At 42.9% G+C, this 24,454-nt stretch overlaps 1 protein-coding gene and 1 long non-coding RNA gene across 3 annotated transcripts in view; one reads left to right on the top strand and one right to left on the bottom strand.

The window, feature by feature from the left end:
• The window catches only part of cntfr (ciliary neurotrophic factor receptor), a 278,017-nt gene that overhangs the window by 213,018 nt on the left and 40,545 nt on the right, over positions 1-24,454 (bottom strand). The window contains exon 2 of the mRNA XM_051938344.1: positions 21,045-21,085. The gene's annotated coding sequence lies outside the window, so the exon portion shown is untranslated. The remainder of the gene's footprint in view (positions 1-21,044; positions 21,086-24,454) is intronic.
• LOC127530811 (uncharacterized) overlaps positions 1-24,454 on the top strand; it is a 232,295-nt gene that overhangs the window by 82,005 nt on the left and 125,836 nt on the right. The gene's annotated exons all lie outside the window — the stretch shown is intronic.

Raw genomic sequence — 24,454 nt, forward strand, 5'->3', positions numbered from 1 at the left:
CAGTTGTGAGGATTACCGGTCACTGGAGGGTTGCTGTGGACATCACCGTGTGTGTGTGTGTGTGTGTGTGTGTGTGTGTGTGTGTGTGTGTGTGTGTGTGTGTGTGTGTGTGTGTGTGTGTGTGTGTGTGTGTGTGTGTGTGTGTGTGTGTGTGTGTGTGTGTGTGTGTGTGTGTGTGTGTGTGTGTGTGTGTGTTCAGTAAATCACTTCCTGCTGTGCACCTCTGCTTTTACTGGCACAGCTCCAACACGTTTTAACATACAAACTACCTGTTAGAGCTAAACGCTCCATCCAGCTCCTTCCTCTCCTCAGTTATTCCCTCCTTGCTATTTATTAAAAACCTTCATCTCATTTCTACCTTCTTCTCTGTCCTGATTCCTCCTATGACATCTGCGACTTCTGTTTCTGTTCCCCGTCGCTCCAATCTTCTTTTTTTTCTTGTTTTTGACTAAATTCTAGCTCCAAAAATACCTCGACAAGTGGGAGACAGAGAGGATAGGAAGGGGAAAATTATTCATTTGAGAGAAGGACAGGAAGCTGAAGGGAACGGCAAACGGAAAGAGGAAGGATGTTTTTTTGGCAGATAATAAACCGAGATGTGGTAGCAGAAATGCAGCCATGAGAGCAGGAGAAAGGCCTGGTTACCAGATAGAAGCACCGGGGAGGGAGATGGAGAGCAGCAGCAGAAATGGCCTAGAGAGAGTGGAAGCGATAATATAGAGAAAGAGGGGGTGGTAGATCACAGAGAGACAAAAACTATATGTAGGAGAGTGGAGTGCAGATAACACAAAGAGCTGAGATAGAAACAGTGTGGGATAGCAGCAGAGAGGAGTCTATACTCAGATCAATGGATGGCCTGTCCTCTGCTGGGTCTGCATTTCCTCTGGCTCACAATAAGACCTTCTCACTGCACTCCAGAGAGAGAGAGAGTGTGTGTTAGTGTGTGTGAGTGTCTGCATGTGTGTGTGAGTGTCTGCATGTGTGTGTTAATGTGTGAGCGTCTGCATGCGTGTGAGCGTCTGCATGTGTGTGTTAATGTGTGTGAGCGTCTGCATGTGTGTGTTAATGTGTGTGAGCGTCTGCATGTGTGTGTTAATGTGTGTGAGCGTCTGCATGTGTGTGTTAATGTGTGTGAGTGTCTGCATGTGTGTGTGAGTGTCTGCATGTGTGTGTTAATGTGTGTGAGCGTCTGCATGTGTGTGTTAATGTGTGTGAGCGTCTGCATGCGTGTGTTAATGTGTGTGAGCGTCTGCATGTGTGTGTGAGCGTCTGCATGTGTGTGTTAATGTGTGTGAGTGTCTGCATGTGTGTGTGAGCGTCTGCATGTGTGTGTTAATGTGTGTGAGCGTCTGCATGTGTGTGTTAATGTGTGTGAGTGTCTGCATGTGTGTGTTAATGTGTGTGAGCGTCTGCATGTGTGTGTTAATGTGTGTGAGTGTCTGCATGTGTGTGTGTGAGCGTCTGCATGTGTGTGTTAATGTGTGTGAGCGTCTGCATGTGTGTGTTAATGTGTGTGAGCGTCTGCATGTGTGTGTTAATGTGTGTGAGCGTCTGCATGCGTGTGTTAATGTGTGTGAGCGTCTGCATGCGTGTGAGCGTCTGCATGTGTGTGTTAATGTGTGTGAGTGTCTGCATGCGTGTGTTAATGTGTGTGAGTGTCTGCATGCGTGTGTTAATGTGTGTGAGCGTCTGCATGTGTGTGTTAATGTGTGTGAGCGTCTGCATGTGTGTGTTAATGTGTGTGAGCGTCTGCATGCGTGTGTTAATGTGTGTGAGCGTCTGCATGTGTGTGTTAATGTGTGTGAGTGTCTGCATGTGTGTGTGAGCGTCTGCATGTGTGTGTTAATGTGTGAGCGTCTGCATGTGTGTGTTAATGTGTGTGAGCGTCTGCATGTGTGTGTTAATGTGTGTGAGCGTCTGCATGTGTGTGAGCGTCTGCATGCGTGTGTTAATGTGTGAGCGTCTGCATGTGTGTGTTAATGTGTGAGCGTCTGCATGTGTGTGTTAATGTGTGTGAGCGTCTGCATGTGTGTGTTAATGTGTGAGCGTCTGCATGTGTGTGTTAATGTGTGTGAGCGTCTGCATGCGTGTGAGCGTCTGCATGCGTGTGTTAATGTGTGTGAGCGTCTGCATGCGTGTGAGCGTCTGCATGTGTGTGTTAATGTGTGTGAGCGTCTGCATGCGTGTGAGCGTCTGCATGTGTGTGTGAGCGTCTGCATGTGTGTGTTAATGTGTGTGAGCGTCTGCATGTGTGTGTTAATGTGTGTGAGCGTCTGCATGCGTGTGAGCGTCTGCATGTGTGTGTTAATGTGTGTGAGTGTCTGCATGTGTGTGAGCGTCTGCATGTGTGTGTTAATGTGTGTGAGCGTCTGCATGTGTGTGTTAATGTGTGTGAGTGTCTGCATGTGTGTGTGAGCGTCTGCATGCGTGTGAGCGTCTGCATGTGTGTGTTAATGTGTGTGAGCGTCTGCATGTGTGTGAGCGTCTGCATGTGTGTGTTAATGTGTGTGAGCGTCTGCATGTGTGTGAGCGTCTGCATGTGTGTGAGCGTCTGCATGTGTGTGAGCGTCTGCATGTGTGTGTTAATGTGCGTGAGCGTCTGCATGTGTGTGTTAATGTGCGTGAGCGTCTGCATGCGTGAGCGTTTACATGCGTGAGCGTTTACATGCGTGCGAGCGTCTGCATGTGTGTGTGAGTGTCTGCATGTGTGAGCGTTTACATGTGTGTGAGCGTCTGCATGTGTGTGAGCGTCTGCATGCGTGAGCGTTTACATGTGTGTGAGCATCTGCATGTGTGTGAGCGTCTGCATGTGTGTGTTAATGTGTGTGAGCGTCTGCATGTGTGTGTGAGCGTCTGCATGTGTGTGAGCGTCTGCATGTGTGTGTTAATGTGTGTGAGCGTCTGCATGTGTGTGAGCGTCTGCATGTGTGTGTTAATGTGTGTGAGCGTCTGCATGTGTGTGTTAATGTGTGTGAGCGTCTGCATGTGCGTGAGCGTCTGCATGCGTGAGCGTTTACATGCGTGCGAGCGTCTGCATGTGTGTGTGAGCGTCTGCATGTGTGTGTTAATGTGTGTGAGCGTCTGCATGTGCGTGAGCGTCTGCATGTGCGTGAGCGTCTGCATGTGTGAGCGTTTACATGTGTGTGAGCGTCTGCATGTGTGTGTTAATGTGTGTGAGCGTCTGCATGTGTGTGAGCGTCTGCATGTGCGTGAGCGTCTGCATGTGTGAGCGTTTACATGTGTGTGAGCGTCTGCATGTGTGTGAGCGTCTGCATGTGTGTCTGTTCGGGGGGAGGGAATGTCGTTGCTTCTGCACTCAGGTCTTTCGTTCATATCAGAGGTCAATGGTGGGTCTCCATTCTGTAGTTTAACCATAGAAGCAGATCTAATCTGTACAGTGAAGTTTTTATCTCTGTCACTGAACGTCCACAGGTTTTTATCTGCTTAGTGTTTGTCTGCATTTAATACAGACTACACTGTAAGAAAAATGTTGGTGTTACGGTAAAATTCTGGCAGCTGTGGTCACCAGAATGCTGCTGTAAAATTACAGTAGAACGTCTGTCTATGAAATGTGTTGATATTGTTGATTTTTAGAGTTAAAACGTGCTTCATTCCATATTTTACTTTAAAAAAAGCTTTAATCTCTAAAATTTTGAAAATGTACCTAAATATTACAGCATTTTTCCATTAATAGCAAAACATTTAGTGTATTTAACAAGTAATATGTATATTTTTTAGCAAAAATTGCACTTAAAGCTGTCAAATATTAAGGCATATGTCTGTTAACACAAAACTACATCGATTTGACTAATTACAAACTGTATATTTACATGTAATAAATGCAGAAATGTTACTTGTTATAAATATTACAGAATGTTTCCATGATCAGTACGACCATATGTACATTTAACTGGGAAAAACTAGATTTTTTTGAGAATTAGATGCAAAAATTACAGCATTATTCCACATATTACAGCATTTTTCACTAAAAACTGTGCAGGAGCTGGGAAATGTATTTTTTCACGAGAAAAAAATAATCTAAAAAGCACATTTTTCTCCTGATGAACCTATTTACTATGTTTCAGTGTTATGTAAACAGCGTCAAACTGTTTTAGAGTTTGCAGACTTTTTCCGTCATGGTTGACAGACTTCCACTGTAAAACACACAAACATCTTTTATAGTGTCCTTGTTTTGGTCTTTCACCTCCAGAAAACCAAGTAAAACAATGAATAGGTTGGTTAAAGTTCACAACAGGAGGCCAAAAATCCTCTTTCCAGTCTCCTCAGTCCAGGGGAACTTCTTTATTTTAATTTATTAACACCTCCCACAACGTAAAGATCGATCAGTGACTAACTGAACAAACTGCTGGATAGACAGTAAATAGATGGATGCACCCAGGGCTCCTGCTTTGCTTGGACTCCGCGTTTGAGCATGGTTAGAAGTGCACGCTCGTGGTAATTTGGATGACCTAATGAGTAACTGCAATCTCTGCACACTGTGACAAACACCGTGAGGGAAAACGGAGCTCCACAAACGCATCATTACCGGGAGGAGTGCAGCATCAGCAGGTGGAGTTCAGGCTGGACACATCAGATCAGAGTCCTCTGGTCCACAGGAGTCAGTTCATTCCAGTTCAGGTTCCACATTCAGCCCAGTTTGATCTGAAGTGACTTAATTAACCCGTAAAACTCCGAATTTATCCTTTGTTTTTGTCCAAAGATGTATGTTTTTCAAATGTTCACATACAATGAACAAAACATTACGAACTATCTGAAGTTTCTTAAGAAAAATAAGTTCAGTTTCATCCACATTCAGCCTCAGTTTGTCATTTCCACATTACAACTTCCAGATCACAGAGTGTCTGCAAAGGAACACAACATTTAGACACGATCAAAACAACAACAATAAGACAGGACAAGAAAAAAACAAGACAACATATGACAAAAATGAGACACAAAATGACAACGAGAACAAACAACAAAAAGTGACACAAACAACATGAAACAAAACAGAAAAGAGACAAAGAATTTGGCAAAAAAGTTTCAAAGCGAAGCACAAGTGAGGCAAAAAACACAAAACGATACACAAAACAATGAATAAAGCAACACACAAAGTGAGAAAAATAAGATCAGAAACACAAATGTGACAAAAAGTAAACCAAATTGTGTGAACTCTAAAACAGTTTGATGCCATTTATAAAACAGTGAATCACCATAAATAAGGAAATCAGGAGAAAAGTGTGTTTGTTTTAGATTGTTTTTCTCTTGAAAAAATACATTTTTAATGCTGTAATATGTAGAACAATTCTGTGATTTTTACTTTAATTCTTGAAAAGAATCCAGTTTTTCCCAGTTAAAGGAACATATTGTTGTACTGATTATGAAAACATGCTGCAATATTTCAACTAACATTTCTGCATTATTACATGTAAACAGTTTATCGGCTACATTTCTGTAGTTTTGTCTTAATAACAGACAAATGCTTTCATATTTCTGACCGCTTTAACCACAGTTTTTGCTAAAAATACACATATTAAAAGTTAAATACACAAACTCTTGTGCTCTTAATGGAAAAATGATATAATTATGTAAATTTTCTCTTTTTAAAGGTTAAATTTTTATATTTTTACAGTAAAATATGGAATGAAGCACATTTTAACCTTAAAATCAATAATGTCAACACATTTCTTTACCGTAAATGTAGAAATTATTTTACTGTACCATTCTGGAGACCACAGCTGCTGGAATTTCACTGTAAAAACAATGATTTTTATTTTTTACAGTGTATGATATATTACTAAATAAAAACTACAGCAGTGTCACCATGATGCAAGCAGAAATGCCAGACTGTAGAGATGAAGGGCAGCATGTTTTATTCCTTTCATCTTTTCTGCTCTTGTTGACGCCACCTTTGCTGCAGATGATGCCAAATCTGTGAAACCAACATAAAAACCTCGCTCTGGCTTTGCCAAAATGTTCCTTTTTGTGAGTAAATAAAACTAAAAAGGTTCAAAAGCAAAGTCAGACACTCAGAATAACAGCATGCTACGCTCACAAAGTCACACCGTCTCCTTCCCCAAACCGCCTTTCCTGCTTCCAATCAATTCTGTCCCGATTTAACGGCGGATGTCTCGTTAAGCGGAGCTCAGATTGAAATGAGCTGCTCTGCCCCCGTCACCTCCGTCGGGCCTTTTGTGACGCTTTGGGTTTATTTTGGGAGACAGACAGCAGACGGTTCGCAGGTTGGAAGGGCAGAAAACACGAGGCCGCGGCTTTGAAGCGTACAAGGGTATCGGCTGGTGTGAGACGGAGAGATGGGGTGAGACGGTGTGTGTGTGTGTGTGTGTGTGTGTGTGTGTGTGTGTGTGTGTGTGTGTGTGTGTGTGTGTGTGTGTGTGTGTGTGTGTGTGTGTGTGTGTGTGTCCTCCAGCAGCCATGATGCATTAGTGTAACCTGAACCCTCTCCTCCCCTGTGAGCCCTAACCTTGAGATAGATGGAGAGATGCAGGTTGCAGAGACATATTCCGTTATAGACGAGGCTGTTGGTCTTCATCACAGAATACGTCTAATATTAGATAACCTAGACTGCTGAAGTGATGGAATCGTTTACGCTCCCTGCAGGTCGGTGCCCGGGGACGCTTTGTGAAAATGCACAGATTTACAATTCAGGTTGTTGTTTTCTCTGTTGCTCTTCCTTTTGTTTATTTGATATCTCAGCTTTACTTAAAAAGGTCCAAATTAGATCAAAATCAATAAATATCTGCTCAGAAAAGTTCAGATGCATCCAGACATTCAGTCAGTTTTGGGTTAAGGTTAAAGGTTAAATCTCCATCTCATGAAGCTAAACGCTCAGAATCATCCATCAAAAATGCTACTGTGCAAATGGCTGATGAGTTAAACTCTTGACCCCTGCAGTCGGTGGATCCGGTGGCTCTGTTTGGCTGGGGGACATTTAGCTAGCATGCTTTAGCTCAGGAAATCAATACAAAGTTGTTCTGAAAGACCACATTTGTCTTCTGATGGCACGTCCATCCTGAGGGAAGCCGTCTGCTCTAGTGGTCACTGAGGGGTTTGAAAATGTCCTAAAGCCCCTTCATGGTCACCAGATCTAACCAAACCAAACACTGATTGGAGATGTCGGACTAACCTATCAGAAAGCTCCATCACTATCATCGGTTCACATTTATCTTCTGATGGAACACGTCTATCCTGATGGAAGCAGTCTCCTCCAGGATCACGATGCGCTCATCCATAATGCACCACGGGCCACTGAGGGTCTGAAGAACGATGTCACGGTCCTTCACGGTCCCCAGATCTCAACCTGAATGAACACTGACTGGAGATTTTGGACCGAAATGTTTGACCTCAGAACACCAAATGTGAGAGTAAAGTTCCAAAGAATCTAGAGTCAAGGTGCACCAGTGTGGTCCACCACCTTCAACCAACACTCTTTATGTAGCTTCTCCTCCTCAAACAGATCTGTATGTACTGTTTTAAATATAAAACACTTTAATTTTCAGGATTAGGATCTCTACACGCACATCGCCACATTTGGCATTAATTTGAACAAAGACAACCAGTGCAGTACGATGTAATAACCGAAGCTACAACATTGAACATAATGAGATATTTTTCCAATCTATCTGTGATTTTAATCTCCCACAGGGCTCTGAGCCACTGATTAGCATCTATAAATCCTTGAGTGAGATTCTGTATTTAACAATGCTCATTTTCTCCATCTATAGCCATAAAAGCAGATAACGCATTAGCCAGGAAGAGAACTTTCATTACATCCCTGTGCTTCATTGTGAAAAACTGTGTTATGCCTCAGAGTCATTTCTTTCATTAAGGACCTGGGTCATTATTGGCCCAAGTATAACGAAACTCACAATTGAAATCCTTCATCTCGAATACATTCAATAATAATGGGGTATTATTCCCCATTTTATTCCTCTACATTAAATAATACTATTCCCAGAGCCCATTAAGGAACTTAATCACCATGGGATGAAATACACTGCGGAGAGATAATTACAGCTGATGATATTCACAGATAATTCACAGATAAGATGATTCTTTCTCCCCGTCTTTCTTTTAACTTTACTTTCCTCGTTTCTTCTGCTCACAGCTCACCGCTATCTGTCTGGTTTTAAAACTCCAGGAAGCCGTGATTGAAAAAAAAAAGTGTCAGAAGAAGAAAGAGGAGAAGATAAAACGAGGAGAAGCAGGATTTTTTTTTTTAAATGAAAGACAAAAGGTATAAAAATAGACGCAAGGGAGGCAGAACAATAAATCATTTAGAGACATGTGCAGGGTAAGGTCATCAGGTTTAAATATTCATTATGGGTGTCAAGTCGAAGCTCTTAGCTCTGCTGGGGTTCAGTTTCTCTGCCTCATTTCATGTGTATGTCGGCTGAATTATGCATCAAACCCATGTTATAAATACACTTGTGTTTGTGTTGTTGTTGGAGCTCTTCCATGACACAGAGTTAAAGTTTGAATCCCAGCAGCCACGCCATCCGCCCACCATCAGCAGGAACTGGTGCACATTTCCATTTAAATCATTTCACTGAGATAATTCACAGCCATGATGCCGCGGGACGTTTAATGGGGATCAAATGTGGGAGCTTTCCGTTACCGGATGATTTCCGTCTTAACGTTTCCAGAGGTTTCTGCTCTCATCCTCAGAGATCTTCACGTAGAGATTTTCTGTTCAGCTCAAAGACACTTCAGCAGGATCCAGAGAATAGACCGTTTCTGTTTCTGGAAAGGTTTGGTTCCTCTGCTCTGCTCCAACAAAACAGCTGCTGTAATTTCTTAGCTAGAACATACTTGTTCCTAAAATGTTCTGCAATGATCTCACAATGTTATTAAAGTTCTTTTTAAGTTCCCAGAATGTTCTTCTGAAAGACGGGATAAGCTCCGGTTCATAAAGCTGAATACTGCATTCACAACGTTCTCCTGTTATCGTGGAACGTTGTGAGAATGTTCTCTTATTTCAACAACATTCCTAAAAGATCCTGAGAACGTTGCAGGTAGAACGTTCCATCTTCTGTTAATACATTACAGTACAGGAACATTTTATGTACAGAAGACAAAAAATCCTCTGATGGCTCAGAAACATCGTGAAAACGTTTTCTGAACGTTGATTTGAGGACGTTCCTGTTCATGTCTTTGTGTCAGACATCTTCTGAAACGGAGATGCTGAGTATTAGTTCACTTCTAACCCTGTAGGAACATTATTTTAAAAGATAAGTATCTTTAAAATGATTAAAACGTTTAAACATTAATCCAACTTGTAAGCCAATGTTGTGGGAGCGTTCCCTGCTGGCTAGAATCACTCTTTCAGGTTTAAAATGAAGACTGAGGGTCAAATAAAGTTCAGGTTTTCATCAAATGTCTGTCAAACTGTAAAAAAACAAACCGTTTAGTTGTATTATTAGACTGACATCAGTTAAACACGTTGATTTCATGGAATTAACCAACAACAATGCTGCCTGTGTATTCTCTATAAAACTCAGGTAGTATTGTTATTTTAAATAGACATATAAATCCAACCTGCAGGAATCAGGCTCTGGCCTTGTGCTGGCTTGTTTTTGTCCTTAAAGATGGTGTTTACTGCTGCTTGTTCCATAATGAATGACAGCATATTTGTGAGAAAACTTGCAGATTTCTCTCCCTGAAGTCAGATATTTGCCACAAATAACCACTCCTGTGTTTCTGTAAAGGTCACACTTGATTTACTGACATTGCTGGTCATTTTAAGGCTGCATTTTAGCAAATCTAAACTACCGGCTTCTTCTTAAGGATCTAAAATGTCACAAAGCATCTTATTCTTTTGTTCCATTTTCACCTGTAGCACCAGAACTCCCACTCCTGTACTTGTCCTTTCCTTCACCTCTCCTTTCATCTTCTCCAGTTTTCCATCTGCATTATTCTCTTCCCTTTCTGTTCATTTATCAGCAGCTTTATCTACTCTGTATTCTCCAACTTCCCTGCTCTCCATCCATCTCTCTCCGTTCCTCCTTCCTTATTCTCTTTGTCTCTGGCCTCCTCTCTCTGCTGGGTGTCCTGTTCCGTCTCTCTCTGGGAGCAGCAGACCTCCTGACGGCTCAGTATTGATCCTCCTATCTCCTCGCTCACTATCTCTCTCTCTCTCTAGTTCTTTCTCTTTCTGTCTCTCTCTCACACACACACACACACTCTTGTACGTGCACACGCACACACACACACATACATTAGGGTGACAAGATAAAAGGGTCTGTGCGCCCCGAGGCGAAGCGGCTAAACAGGAGACCAGAGGCTCTCAGCTCGTAGACGACGTACGAAGAACAGAAACACTTAAACCCGACGCTGCAGCTGAACCTATTCCATTTATTTACAAGAAAGCTTTCTTTATTTTGTTAGCTGCTGTGTGAAATAACATGCATGTTGGACTCGTGGTGGAAACCTTCTTCAGCTGTTGCCTCAGAAAGCTGAAGGCAACCAGCAGCTCTGTGAAAGAGAAATTTCCGGATAATAATTCTATTTATAAGCTTCGCCTAGAGGGGAGGGGGATGCTTAAGTGTAACTGGAAGTTCCTTGTTTTCTCCGTAAAAGACGGTTCAAGCAAAGCTTCCTGGCGGATTCGTGTTCAGGGGAACACTGTGTAATCCATGTGTAAACAGAACGGTGTTTGATCAGCTGCTTTTATCCCGTTATCTGCACTTCTGCAGGGTTTAAGTTGCCGACAGACACTTGACTTGTCCCGTATCTGAATGCTATCAGAACAGCGTAGTGCCCATCTGATTAAGCATCTTTATGAGAAACACCTGCCACAAGATATGAACACTCAAAGTGTCTTTCAGTCCTCTTTGCTTCTTTTTCTGTCTCACTTTGTCACACTGGACATCAAACATTAACTGCTAGAGTGCTAGAAATGATTTTAAATTTATAGTTTTACTAATTTACAATCTGCAGTTAATGTCTTCTCTGTAATTTTTACACTTTGAGGGCCGGATTGGACCCTCTGGAGGACCGCTTTTGGACCACGGGCCTCATGTTGGACACCCCTGATGTAAAGAAACAGTAAAATAAAGGATAACACTACGACTAGCTGCAGCATCACTTTCCTCTTCCTTCTTAAAAATGTCATGGATTCTTTCTGAATGTTCTCATTGACAGTAAACTGCCGGTGTAGAACTTGTTAAATAACGTCTTACAACAGAAGCTGCCTGAGTTCTTTCCTTCCACATAGAAAATTTAAAATGCAAATACCTAAAACCTGCAGGGTGTGAGCCATCTAACCACGACTCCTTTCCAACTTAGATATTAATCTTACACCCGGTCGATGTGAAATTATACTTCAGTCTTTCCTACACGATGTGCATGCACTGAAACCTGCAGGAGGTTTCTTTAAAACGCCTCTCAGCTGGTTTAGTACTTGTTTGCAGAGGAAGGTCAGTCTCTGAGCAGGGAAACCTTCAGATGCATGCAGAGTGCATGTCCCCATAAAGGCCAGCATGTTCACTTTATCAGGCATTTACAGAAGAAAGTAGCTGCTTTTTGCACTCTAGGATTGGACCCTCTGCAGGGCTGCATGTTTGACACCGCTGTTCTACAGTAAAGTAGGGCTGCCCTTTTGATATCATTGGTGAAAAAGTCGGTTTATGCCTGGACCAAAGATAAAGAATCAAAGAAGACAAAAAAACAAAAAAAACAAAGAAGACCAATGTCTGATAGCTTCCACTTTTCTGTTGTGAATTCAGAAAGTAAACTCTGTCTGTGAGGTTCTCTTTTGCAGTGACTGAGCTCCAGCTTGTCACTAAAAGGCCGTCAGCTTAGCGTGAGGCTGCACTGCAGACGTGCTGACATTCTGAGTTTTATCATTTTCTCACCATCCATCCAAAAGCCAGATGCATAAATGTTGATATTTCATCTTTCACGTGTTCCCTTGAAGCACAACAGACGTAGAACGCTCCAGTGACGTGCGTGAGACTTTGTTTGTGTGAGATTAGATAAAATAAAACTAAACTAATTCTGCGTTCATGTTACACTACGGCTGCTTTCCAGAAGCAGTGTGTAGCTGCTGCAGGGCGTGCTCAGAAAGCAGAATGCCATGCTTTTGTTCAGAAACGCGTCTCGGTGGAGTGGCGGCGTACGTTTCAGACGGGCAACACAACCCCCACCGTGGTGCTGTTAGCGCCGTGCGCCCCAAAGCTAACAAGAGCCTGTCAGGAATCGATACCTGGCAAGAAAAACGATGTGACTTCCAGCTGCTGCGGCCAACATCAATCACCGTATTACCATTAGCTCATCTTCTCTCCACACCGACTCGTCTCCCCTCTCCTATGTCACAGCATTCCCTCTCCTCCCCTCTCCTCCCCTCTCCTCCCCCCTGCCAGCTCAGCGGATGCCCCTTGTCACAGCTCCTATTTCAGCCTTCTGAAGTTTCCTAATTGATCGCAATTAGAGCCGCTACAGAGCAAAAGGGATGGAAGGAGGGGAGGGAGGGCGGCCAGACGGACAAACGGAGATGTGTGTGGACGGAAGGCGAGCATGCGTGTGCATACATGTGTTTATGTGACACGCACATGCACAGAGAGTGATTAAAATCAATGAGGCTGTTTTGAGAATGATTCTATTAGCGAGTGGACGCCGTTTGACCGCAGACTGCTGGGCTGTTAACACCGGACACAGGAGGAGGGAAGAGACAACGAGGAAAAACAAAACAGAGTCCTACTGGGAGACAGGTGGGCAACAGTGAATGAAAAATATTAAAATAGAGACTGGGAATTAGACGGAGAAAGACAGGGGAGCTGTTTTTGATTTATGTTGTTTATTTGCTTATTAGAAATTCAATAGAAGAAAAACTGATGCCGCTGACTTTAAAGTAGAATTATTTATGTTTGTTTAGCTTCTGTATTGACTGAGGTTAAAAAGGACTTCATTCTGATTCAGTTTGATGGGTTTTGCTTCCCTGTAGATGCAGTCGTTTCAAACCTGGCAACCCGGCGTCTTTAGGAGGTTTTTCAGAGGCGCTACACCAGGGTTTGCAGCTGTTAGGTTAGAAATGGAAGAAAATTGTCCAGCACCATTTATATCTCCATCAGATTTGGATTTTACTTTTGCTGACAAACAACACCAGCATTAAAAGTCTGACGTCCACATAAAGCAGTAAAATAAACTGAGTCCTGAGATGTGAAACCACAGAGAACCATCTGAGTTATTAATCATCCAGCTACATTTAGAAGATTAAAAAATATCTCCAAGTTTGTAAAATTAGGATTCAAATCATGAAAAATGAGCAGAATTATCTGGAGGCGGGAGTTTGTTTTCAGCAAACCAAACAGAAAAGATGTAAAATCAGAAATATGTAGATCTGGAAGACTTTCAGCTCATTGTGGCTACACATTAAATGATCTACTAGAATAAACTAAACACAGCCACCAGTGGGGATGTACTGCAGACGATGGGAGGACGAAGGCTGAGGAGGGAGGATAATAATACTATAAAAATACTGACTGTAGACACGGTATCTGGTGTTTATCCATCAGTGAGTCGAATAAAAACAATCAGTTTCTTCTTGCCGTAATTCTAGAAAACACATCTAGAGAAACCAAACGCTACTCTGTAAATAAAAAAAGTTGTTTTTATGGTAAAATTCCAGCAGCTGTGGTCGCCAGAATGTGACCGTAAAACTACAGTAAAACATTTTCTACATTTACGGTAAAGATTTCTATTGGTATTGTTGATTATAGTGTCAAAAAGTGTGCTTCATTCTATATTTTACTATAAAAAATTTTTAACCTTTACAATTTTGAACATTTCCATGAACATTAGTACATTTTTTACAGTGTGCTGAATTTCCTGGATGGAGGCGTAGATAGCAGCAGGTAGTGTAAGTCAGGGTTAAGTGGGATGCACTCTGGTGGTTTTTTTTTTTGTTTTTATTGTGTTATTTGACATCCTACATCCCAGCATTCTCTCCACACAGACACACCTGGCTGAAGCAGAGGTGGAATAACACCAACAACCTGGCATGGAGTCACGCACTCATCATTTCTGGCAGCAAGAAAAAAACTCACACTGAGAGATACAGTCATAAAAGATAAAGATAGGGATGAGTTCGGATAAAATCAGAAGAGGCAGACAGACAAATGTGGCAGCCAGGACCGAGGGAGACGGAGAGCGAAGGATTTGTAATAGAGAGATAGCGAGGCAGAATGGCAAAGAGGAAGAATAACAATGGTGCCAAAGCCTCTTCCATCCTCCTTGCAAACGTCCCTGATCCCTTTTTTGCTCTCATTTAAATTCCTCTCCATTGTCATTTCAATCCAGGCCTAACCCCCCACCGCCTGGCAAACACAAACACACACACACACACACACACATACACACACACCGGTGGACTCTGGGGAGCACATGCATTGACCTCCATGAGCCGGCGGACCGTCCCAGGGAGCTCACACATCCCCACTAATCCCTATCAATGGCCACGCACATGCACACACCGCCAGTGTTTGCTGGACAGATAGGCTGGAGTTTCCCCCAGACTGCAGATGTCTGCGTGACCCTCGCCGTGCTAACATGGGTGGGGAATAGCAAGCAGCTTGTCGCCCAGCATCCAGTGTCTTGTCAGCAACACAAGGGCAGCCGGGCTAGCTCAGCGCTCAGCCTCGCCTTGTCAACATGTATAATTGATACGGCTAACTTTACTCTGTTCCCCGGTCAACAGCGCCTCAGAGCTCAGAACAGACACGCTGGCTGCTTCTCAAAGCCAAGGAAGACTTTTTCACAGGACACTTCTTGGGTTTTACACCAGGACTGTTCAGACGTAGCCTAGCCGCACTAGACCCATGTTCTGAAGGCACAAGGGTCTAGGACCGCTAGACAGGGAGGGAGGTGGCCTAAAAGGTTGTCTATCAAATCACTCTGCAGCAACTGGGTAGGTATACAACCAATCAGTGCAACGAATAGGCTGATGTAGTTCCTCAGAGGTCCCATTAGCTTCCCAACCAGCGGAGCCAACTGGTATATTAAGGATTTGCCATATCCCGTCGGCATAAGTCCAAATACGTCTTTCTTCTCAATGAAACACTTCAGTGCCGTCCTTTGTTTATCTTTCAAGTTGAATTTTAGCTTCAAATCTTTAAGGGCTGTGGCCAAAGCCGAGTCCAAAGATAACTGTTTATTGTGCGCCGGTTGTTTCTGTCAGAATCGTCGCGCCTCTGTAGTCACTTAGTTACGCCCGCCTTCTGACTCTACACTTCATGGTGATTGGTCCGGCCAGTTTTAGGAGAATCCAGCCTCGAGCCTTATGGAGGGTAACTAGACCCACCCTGGCAGAGAATTAAATTCGTTGCCGTGGGTTGTCTAGCGGCTAGGCTAGTTCAGACGTCCATCAAGGACCAAAGTCTTCATTCAGAGGATGTTCAAGGGTGTCTGTGTGCATCCTCCACATGTTAGAACCAACTCTGAGGACAGACAGAGACTTTAACCCTCCTGTTGTCCTCATTTATGGGCACCAGTAGTTACTGTTTCCTTGTCTGAAAAAATCTAAAAATTCTGCAAAAAAATTCCCCAAATTTCTAAAAATTTGCAAAACCTTCAGGAAGAAAACTCCAATAATTCCTTAAAAGTTTAATTAAAGAAATAAACCCAAATTTGGCAAGAAATTCTTGTAAATATTTTCAAAAAATGAGTAAAATCTTCCAAAAAAAATCCTAAAAATATCTAAAGTGATCACATACATATCAGTAAAACTTCTAATGTTTTCTTTAAGAACATTCACAAAAAAATCGACTAAAATCCAGCAATTTGTTTTAACATTTCTTTTTTTTTTCACCAAAAAATGTTAAAGAATTTCCCCAAAAATGTTGAAAATGTGGACATCAGACGCTTCACTGAGAAAATATCTTGTTTTCCACATTTTCAGACTTTAACGGGTCGATTTAAGCCGCAGGATGACACCAGGGTTAAACCACACATAATCTTAGCAGCTCCTGCTGCTGTGGTGTTAACATGCAGACCTGTCAGGCAGCAGCACAGGGTTAGAAAGAACACGGTGTCAGCACATAGCCGGGTCCATACAATACCTTAGATTATCACTTTCCTGTCAACACTTCAGGTCACAGAGATGCAGCAGACACTGATCTCAGTACTGCCTTCACAACATGCAAACACATGTGGACTGTAAGCGACGATCATTCCAGTGTATTATCATGTATGATTTATTCCCTGCCTTGTCAACGACGTCAGATAGAAAATACTGCTGCGTATTTTTTCTACAGCACCTGTAGAGCAGGTTTGTTTAATGTCAGATTCACAAGAACAAGCCGATCAGTGGACTGCAGATGAGGCTTTTTCCATATTAGAATAGGGCCGTGGTGGTTTTCTATGAGAGCGGTTGTATTTCCACTAAAATCAAACACAGAAAAACACACATAGAAACAGCAGAAACTGACATAATAACCTGTAGCAGCATATCTGTGATCAGCACAAGATTTCTGAAGAAAGGAAGGAACTGGATGGTCAAAAGTTTTCTAATCATTTGCGCGTAACACACTCTCGAGCGCGCGAAACACGTACCCCGCCTGAACGGAAAAACGTTTCCACGGGCGCAAAAAACACTCTGCGCACGAGTGGCAATGTCTCCGTGCCACTCGTGCGCAGAGTGTTTTTTGCGCCCGTGGAAACGTTTTGGAGACTGCTCAGATCTGTATCAGTAGGTCATGTCGTGCAAAATGCTTACTAGCTCAAAAAACACAAACAGGAAGATGTTTTCATTGTTTTTACATATATTTTCAGATGCATGTTCAATTAATCCTGATGTGATTTGCTCACAAAGACTCCAGAACTTCTCTCAGCTTTTATTCTCCCCTAAAAACGGACTATTTTAAAAACTGAAAAATGCTGTGTGACGTCTCCCCGTGTCCGATGGTGACTAATGAACTCTATTAAGAGCTGCTGTGGGCGAAATGAAAAGAATATGAGCTGTTCTAGAAAGGAGCAAAAACACATCCTGATGCTTGACATAATGAGCCAACGTGGACGAGCTCTCCGGTCATTCTGAATCCATTAGGGCAGGACAGGCTCTTAGGTAGCACACACACACATACACACACACACACACACACACACACACACACACACACACACACACACACACACACACACACACACACACACACACACACACACTGGAAGCTAGAATGACACACAAACACACAGAAAAGGGAATATTGCCAAAATTGCAAAACCTAAAAGTCAATTTCAAAGTCAATTTTATGCTGAAATGTGTTTTCAAACTCCATGAGGAAGCGGTGCGGGGAGCGTCGTCGACAAATCAATGTCAGTATAATGTTTGAAAAGTAAAAGCATGCGTGTCTGCTGCAAAGCGAGCGGCTCGGTGTGTGTTTGTGTGTGAAGGTGAATCTGGTGACAAGGCGACCCGGAGGGATCAAAACACACTTTCTCACGTTACCCGTGACCCCACACACACTCTGAGCAGGAATGCACCGTCAGCGGCTGCATTTACAACGATACAAGGAAAATAGTGGTAAAAGAAGAGGCTCTTCTCCTGGTGGACCGTCTCACGTCTGCAGCTTCAGTCATCAGGAGGTTAAATCTGCATAAACACAGCGACACGTCTGAATGTGTTCACGTTAAAACTGCTGTCCTCCTGCAGGTCACATCCACCCGTTTTAAAGTTTGAAAATTTGGAGGGAAAAAAAAAAACTTTTCTCAGTAAAACTTCTGATGACTGGATTTTTGAGAATTTTTGAAAAAATTTTTGGTAGAAAAAAAATGTTTCTTAACAACATTCACAAAAAAATTAACCAAAATCCAGCGAATTTCACTGGATTTTGGTAGATTTTTTTTGTGAATGCTCTTAAAGAAAATATTAGAAGTTTTACTGATATAGATATTTTTAGCATTTTTTAGAAAAAAATTTTATTCGTTTTTTGAAAACATTTCCAAGAATTTTCTTGCCAAAATTTGGGGGATTTTTTTTTTGAAAAGATTTTAAGGGGACTTTTAAAGGAATTATTGGAATTTGCTTCCTGAAGGTTTTGCACATTTTCTGATTTTTTTTTTGCTGAATTTTTGGATTTGTTCTCAGACAAGGTAATAATATTTTCTGGTGTCTGTAAATGAAGACAACAGGAGGGTTAAACACATGGAATCCAGTGCAGCTAAGTTCAAACATGTAAAGAAATTCATTTTTTCTGCAGAGCTGTGTGGCAGTTTGTCTCTGAACTACTTCTAAACAGACAAACTGAGAACAGCTTCTTAGATTGTTACATAGATCGTTACAGAAAGTTACATTTCTTCTTCTGGCGCTGCTAAAACAAATGGCACAAGTCTGAGAATGTCAGGAAAAGGCATGATGGTCGAGTACAGGACTATCACAGCAGAAATTTAGAAAATATTTCTGCATAAAACAGTCAGAAGCTTCAACACCACCATGAGTTTATCTACAGTGGGGCTGATGTTGGAGGAAATGTGACGTTTCAACTTAAAAAGGATAAAACCTCCACCTAAAGTATAGTCAGCAGTGATCTGCTGCTCAGTAAATTAACTAAAAATGCAGCTACAACTGTGACCTCTAAAGTTACAAAACAAACAACATCATCAACAACAAACATGAACAAATATGTCCAGTTTTAGTGCAACTAAAAAGTTCCACATATCCACCAAATACTGACTGACAGAATAAACACCACTCTAAATCACGTCTAACAGCGTTCAGGCGTACTGGGAAGGACTTTTAACCGAGGATGAAGTGAATGCTGGACCGTCCTCCATGCCCTCAAAAACCAATAAAATGTTGCTTAAAGCAGAATAACATTTTAAGTCCTGACATTTCCTCAGCAGCACGGTTATGAAACACAAACAATAGCTTCATAACAGATGTGAGAAAAATGGATTTCATGTCGAGACTGGAGTTATCCGACTTTAGGAATAATTTACGGCCGATCCATTAACATCGTGACCTGCAGCAGACCCACAGAGCTCCAGAGCTTCAGTCCTGTAAGGTTCCTTCATGAATCTGAACCTCAGCTCTTCGTTTACTGTGATCACATGACGACGGGGAGGGAATAAAATCCTAAACTCAGTAACGATCATGGCTGAAACAGTGAGTAATTACACTGTGTTAGACTTGTTTGATTGTTTGGTTTTTTTACAGTGCAGACCTGCTCTCTGGCTGGAAGCAAACGAGCAAAGCTTTCCTCTTTCCTTACAGCCCCGAGCTGCTCCACAGGGAGGCCTTTAACCTTCAGTTTACTGAGCAACTATCTGCTAATTCCATGTGCAAACACCAGCTCATGTTTGAAATAAATCTGGATGCAGACGGTTCTTTGTGATTTCACATGAGTGGCATTTAAGCTCTGCCATTTTTATCGACCTTTATAGACGTATGCAACTCGTATCTAGCTCATTAGGACAGACAGGCAGACAGATCCTTTAATATTAATAATAAGGAAATTACAGAGCCATAGCAGTGTCATAACAGTCAGAACATCACACACTTTCATACATAATAAGTTCAAAAGAACAAAGAAAAAATACTAAAAACTAGAAAAACAAACTAAAAAATGCAGACATTGTGCATTGCAAAATCTGACAGCAGCTGGAACAAAAGAGTTTGTTAGTTTGTTGCTAAGTTGTGTTTTTTCTTTTCATTTCATTTTTATTCTTATACTACTTGTGTCTACATCTGCAAATACATTTATCCCTATTTGTGTATTAATGCTACTTATCTCTAATTTCTTGTTTTTCACTTTTATTTTGGTTTTCTGACGTCATAGTTGCACTGCCTGCTCTGCGTGGCTTTTCTAATTGCCCCCTGGGGACAAATGAAGTTTTGTGAATCTGAATCTCCCTTCAGCTGTGGGTCTGTGAGTGAATTAAAGTGTGTCCACAATCTATTAGTGTTCAAAGTGCTGGACATCGCTGCATGTAACCCTAGAGTCCTGAGCTGTCAGGACGAATGCATGGCCGCGGAATCTGGATGTCTGTCTACGTGTGTGTCCGTGCCGTCTGCATATTTCCTTCAGGAGGGTGTGTGTGTGTGTGTGTGTGTGTGTGTGTGTGTGTGTGTGTGTGTGTGTGTGTGTGTGTGTGTGTGTGTGTGTGTGTGTGTGTGTGTGTGTGTTCTTGTACTTGCTACATGGTGAGTACCATTTTCTGCATTTAACTATCAAAGTGAGGACATTTTTACAAAGTGAGGACATTTTGGCCGGTCCTCACTTTGAAACAGCCATGATTGAGGGTGAAGACTTGTTTTTAGAGAACAGGTATGAATTGAGGTTTGGTTAGGGTTAGGGTAAGGATTAAGTTTAGGCAATCAGTTGTGATGGTTAAGGTTAGGGTAAGGCTCTAGGAAATGCATTACGCCTATGGATGTCCTCACTAAGATAGAAGTACAAACATGTGTGTGTGTGTGTGTGTGTGTGTGTGTGTGTGTGTGTGTGTGTGTGTGTGTGTGTGTGTGTGTGTGTGTGTGTGTGTGTGTGTGTGTAACGTCTGCATGCCTGCCATGTCCGACCGTCAACGTGTGTGTTGCTGGCATTTCTGCTCAGAGGAACCCTACACTCCTCCACAGAAGCCTTTCAACGCTGCCGCACCACACACACATACACACACACACACACACACATATATACACATACACACACACACACACACACACACCCACTGCTGACACATGCATGTCACCACGGCAACCAGATACAGCCAGAGACACGCCACCGTCAGAGAAGCAGGGACCACCGTACCAGGGGTTCAAACCAACTGAAAGCACCTCCAGTGATCTGTTTCTGCACATTCTGAACGAGTTCTGTGTGTTTCTGTGGTTTTTCACACACAGTGTTGATCTCAACCGTGGTCTTCATGATGGAAAAAAATTAACGATGCAGACAGAAAAGAAAAAAAACCCCTTTGTGCCGGTTTATAAAGAAACAAAATCAGTTTCAAGGCTCCAAGCACAAAGAAGAAAAGTGGAGACAGAAACAAGCGACTGGCACAGAGCTCCATCCATAGAAAAGATGTGAACTTACCTTGGACGAGACAGAATGTCAGAGCGTTCCTCTGCTTCACCCTGAAAAGACAGAAAAACAACCTCCAGTTAATCACTGCAGCCACAGATCACTATATCACAATATGACAATGTGAGAGGATTCAGCTGTTAAAAAAAATCACCCAAAAAACACAAAAAAGCAGACTTTTATCAGAATCCTGTCACAACTTCTAAAGCAGCAGAGGGTCCAACATGAGGCCCGTGGTCCAAAAGTGGTCCTCCAGAGGGTCCAACATGAGGCCCGTGGGCCAAAAGTGGTCCTCCAGAGGGTCCAACATGAGGCCCGTGGTCCTAAAGTGGTCCTCCAGAGGGTCCAACATGAGGCCCGTGGTCCAAAAGCGGTCCTCCAGAGGGTCCAACATGAGGCCCGTGGGCCAGAAGCGGTCCTCCAGAGGGTCCAACATGAGGCCCGTGGGCCAAAAGTGGTCCTCCAGAGGGTCCAACATGAGGCCCGTGGGCCAAAAGCGGTCCTCCAGAGGGTCCAATCCGGCCCTCAAAGTGTAAAACTTACAGAGAAGACATTAACTGCAGATTGTAAATTAGTAAAAGTATAAATTTAAAATCATTTCTAGACCATGACAAGTTGTTTTGATCAGAAAGTGAAATACTGGATTGTTCTTTGTTGTTTTATTATCTTGTGTCTCATTCTTGTAAAATTTTGTCTTTATTTGTCTTTTTTTGTCGTTTTGTTTCTCGTTTTTGTCTTTTTGTTTTTCCTTTTTGTCTCACTTGTGGGTTTTTTTCTCTGATTTTTTCTCTCTGATTCATTGTTTTGTGTATCACTGTTGTCGTTTTGTGTTTTTTGTCTCATTTTTGTCGTTGCTCATTTGATTTTTGTTGCTTTGTAATTTTTTGCCCAGTTTTTCTTGTCTCCTTTTGTGTCATATCACTTGTCTCGTTTTGTTTCTCACTTTTGCTGTTTTTTGTCTCGTTTTTGTCATTCTGAGTCTCCTTTTTTTTCACTATTTTGTCTTGTTTTTGATATTTTTTGTATTTTTCTTACTTTTATCATTGTTATCCTAAAGTTAAATCCTCCATGGTTCAGTTCCAGGTGACTAAATGTTGTGTTCCTTTGTAGACACTCTGTGATCTGGAAGTTATAATGTGGAAATGATAAACTGAGGATGAATGCTGATGAAACTGAACTTATTTTTCTTCATAAATTTCAGGTTGTTCATGATGTTTTGTAGAAAGATAATTCCTTAAATGTGAACATTTTCAAAACATACTTTTTTTTTTTACGAGTTGTGGTTATTTATAGGTTATCATGCTGTGCTTTTACTGGTCTGGTCCACTGGAGATCAAACTGGACTGATATTAGTTTGACTCTCCTGGTCTACAGTGCATTTATCTCTACTAGCAGTGAGGCTGGCATCTGTTTTGTCCTCTCCAGCTTTACAGAATATTGGAATCCATTTGATGTAGAGGCTGTGTTCTCTATTCTATAACATTTTTTCTGACTGAAGAGCCGCATAAACACGTGAAAAGTTAGAATGCATCCGTCCCACATGCTGCCATCCGCCTTCTCAGCTCCACTTTGTGCTTTCCCTCCTTCCTCCATCTGGTTTCCATTCTCTCCACCTGCCCATCAGTCTGCAGCCACGGACAGGTGAGCCTATTACACGTTTCTCACACCGTCTGCTGGACACACACACACACACACACACACACACACACACACACACACACACACACACAGGCTCCACTTCACGCTTATTTAACTCTCCGTGCACATCATCCAGATCTACCGCGCTGTAAAACGGCTGTTACCGCGGCGACGTCACGCTGCTGATGAAGCGGTCCGGTGTCCAATATAAAAAAACTATCAGGTAATTCAGGAGAATGGAAGAGAACAGATCTAATAGAATTAAATAAAAAGTTTAGCTGTGAAAGGAGACATTTGCGCTACGAGTCTAATTTAATGAAAAGTACTGAAATCTGACATGGAGCAGAACCGGTAAATAAACGAGCTGAATCTTTTTCTTCTGGTGAAAGAACTGGTGGCTTTAAACGCAGTGAAAGTCCGTCAGGGTGTGATTTCATCCCACATTCAGGCTAAAACCGAAGCCAGTCAACGTGCAGTCAAACAGAACTCACAGCGTTTGTTCTTTCCAGCGCCGCCTCAGAGTGACAGTAATGTAATATCTGGAAGTTTTTAGAGGACCGCTGATCAATACTAGGGAGCTAACATTTACTTCTACTGGCCGACAGATTCTGGATGTCAGTCTAAGGGAACGAAACCTTATTTACTGCTGCATATTTTCTGTAAAAAAGACCTTGTAAAGCGATAAAAACAGACGCAGAGCTGCTGTACAGTTAGTTACTGAGCATGATTGTTTTAGGAACTGTTGTGGTGGAACTTTGAAGTGAAAATAGAAGCATGTTTTCATCTTTTTCTGGATTTATTTTGACCTAAAACTGATCCTCTGTGGCAGAGGAGTCAAACTCATTTCAGTCCAGGTTCCACATTCAGTCCAGTCTGATCTGTGGTCTGTAGGACCACTTTTGGACCACGGGCCTCATGTTGGACCCTCTGGAGGACCGCTTTTGAACCACGGGCCTCATGTTGGACCCTCTGGAGGACCACTTTTGGACCACGGGCCTCATGTTGGACCCTCTGGAGGACCACTTTTGAACCACGGGCCTCATGTTGGACCCTCTGGAGGACCGCTTTTGGACCACGGGCCTCATGTTGGACCCTCTGGAGGACCACTTTTGGTCCACGGGCCTCATGTTGGACCCTCTGGAGGACCACTTTTGGTCCACGGGCCTCATGTTGGACCCTCTGGAGGACCGCTTTTGAACCACGGGCCTCATGTTGGACCCTCTGGAGGACCACTTTTGAACCACGGGCCTCATGTTGGACCCTCTGGAGGACCACTTTTGAACCACGGGCCTCATGTTGGACCCTCTGGAGGACCGCTTTTGAACCACGGGCCTCATGTTGGACCCTCTGGAGGACCGCTTTTGAACCACGGGCCTCATGTTGGACCCTCTGGAGGACCGCTTTTGAACCACGGGCCTCATATTGGACCCTCTGGAGGACCACTTTTGGTCCACGGGCCTCATGTTGGACCCTCTGGAGGACCGCTTTTGGTCCACGGGCCTCATGTTGGACCCTCTGGAGGACCGCTTTTGAACCACGGGCCTCATGTTGGACCCTCTGGAGGACCGCTTTTGGACCACGGGCCTCATGTTGGACCCTCTGGAGGACCGCTTTTGAACCACGGGCCTCATGTTGGACCCTCTGGAGGACCACTTTTGGTCCACGGGCCTCATGTTGGACCCTCTGGAGGACCACTTTTGGTCCACGGGCCTCATGTTGGACCCTCTGGAGGACCGCTTTTGAACCACGGGCCTCATGTTGGACCCTCTGGAGGACCGCTTTTG

The sequence above is a fragment of the Acanthochromis polyacanthus genome, chromosome 18, assembly GCF_021347895.1.
Source record: "Acanthochromis polyacanthus isolate Apoly-LR-REF ecotype Palm Island chromosome 18, KAUST_Apoly_ChrSc, whole genome shotgun sequence".
NCBI lineage: Eukaryota > Metazoa > Chordata > Actinopteri > Pomacentridae > Acanthochromis > Acanthochromis polyacanthus.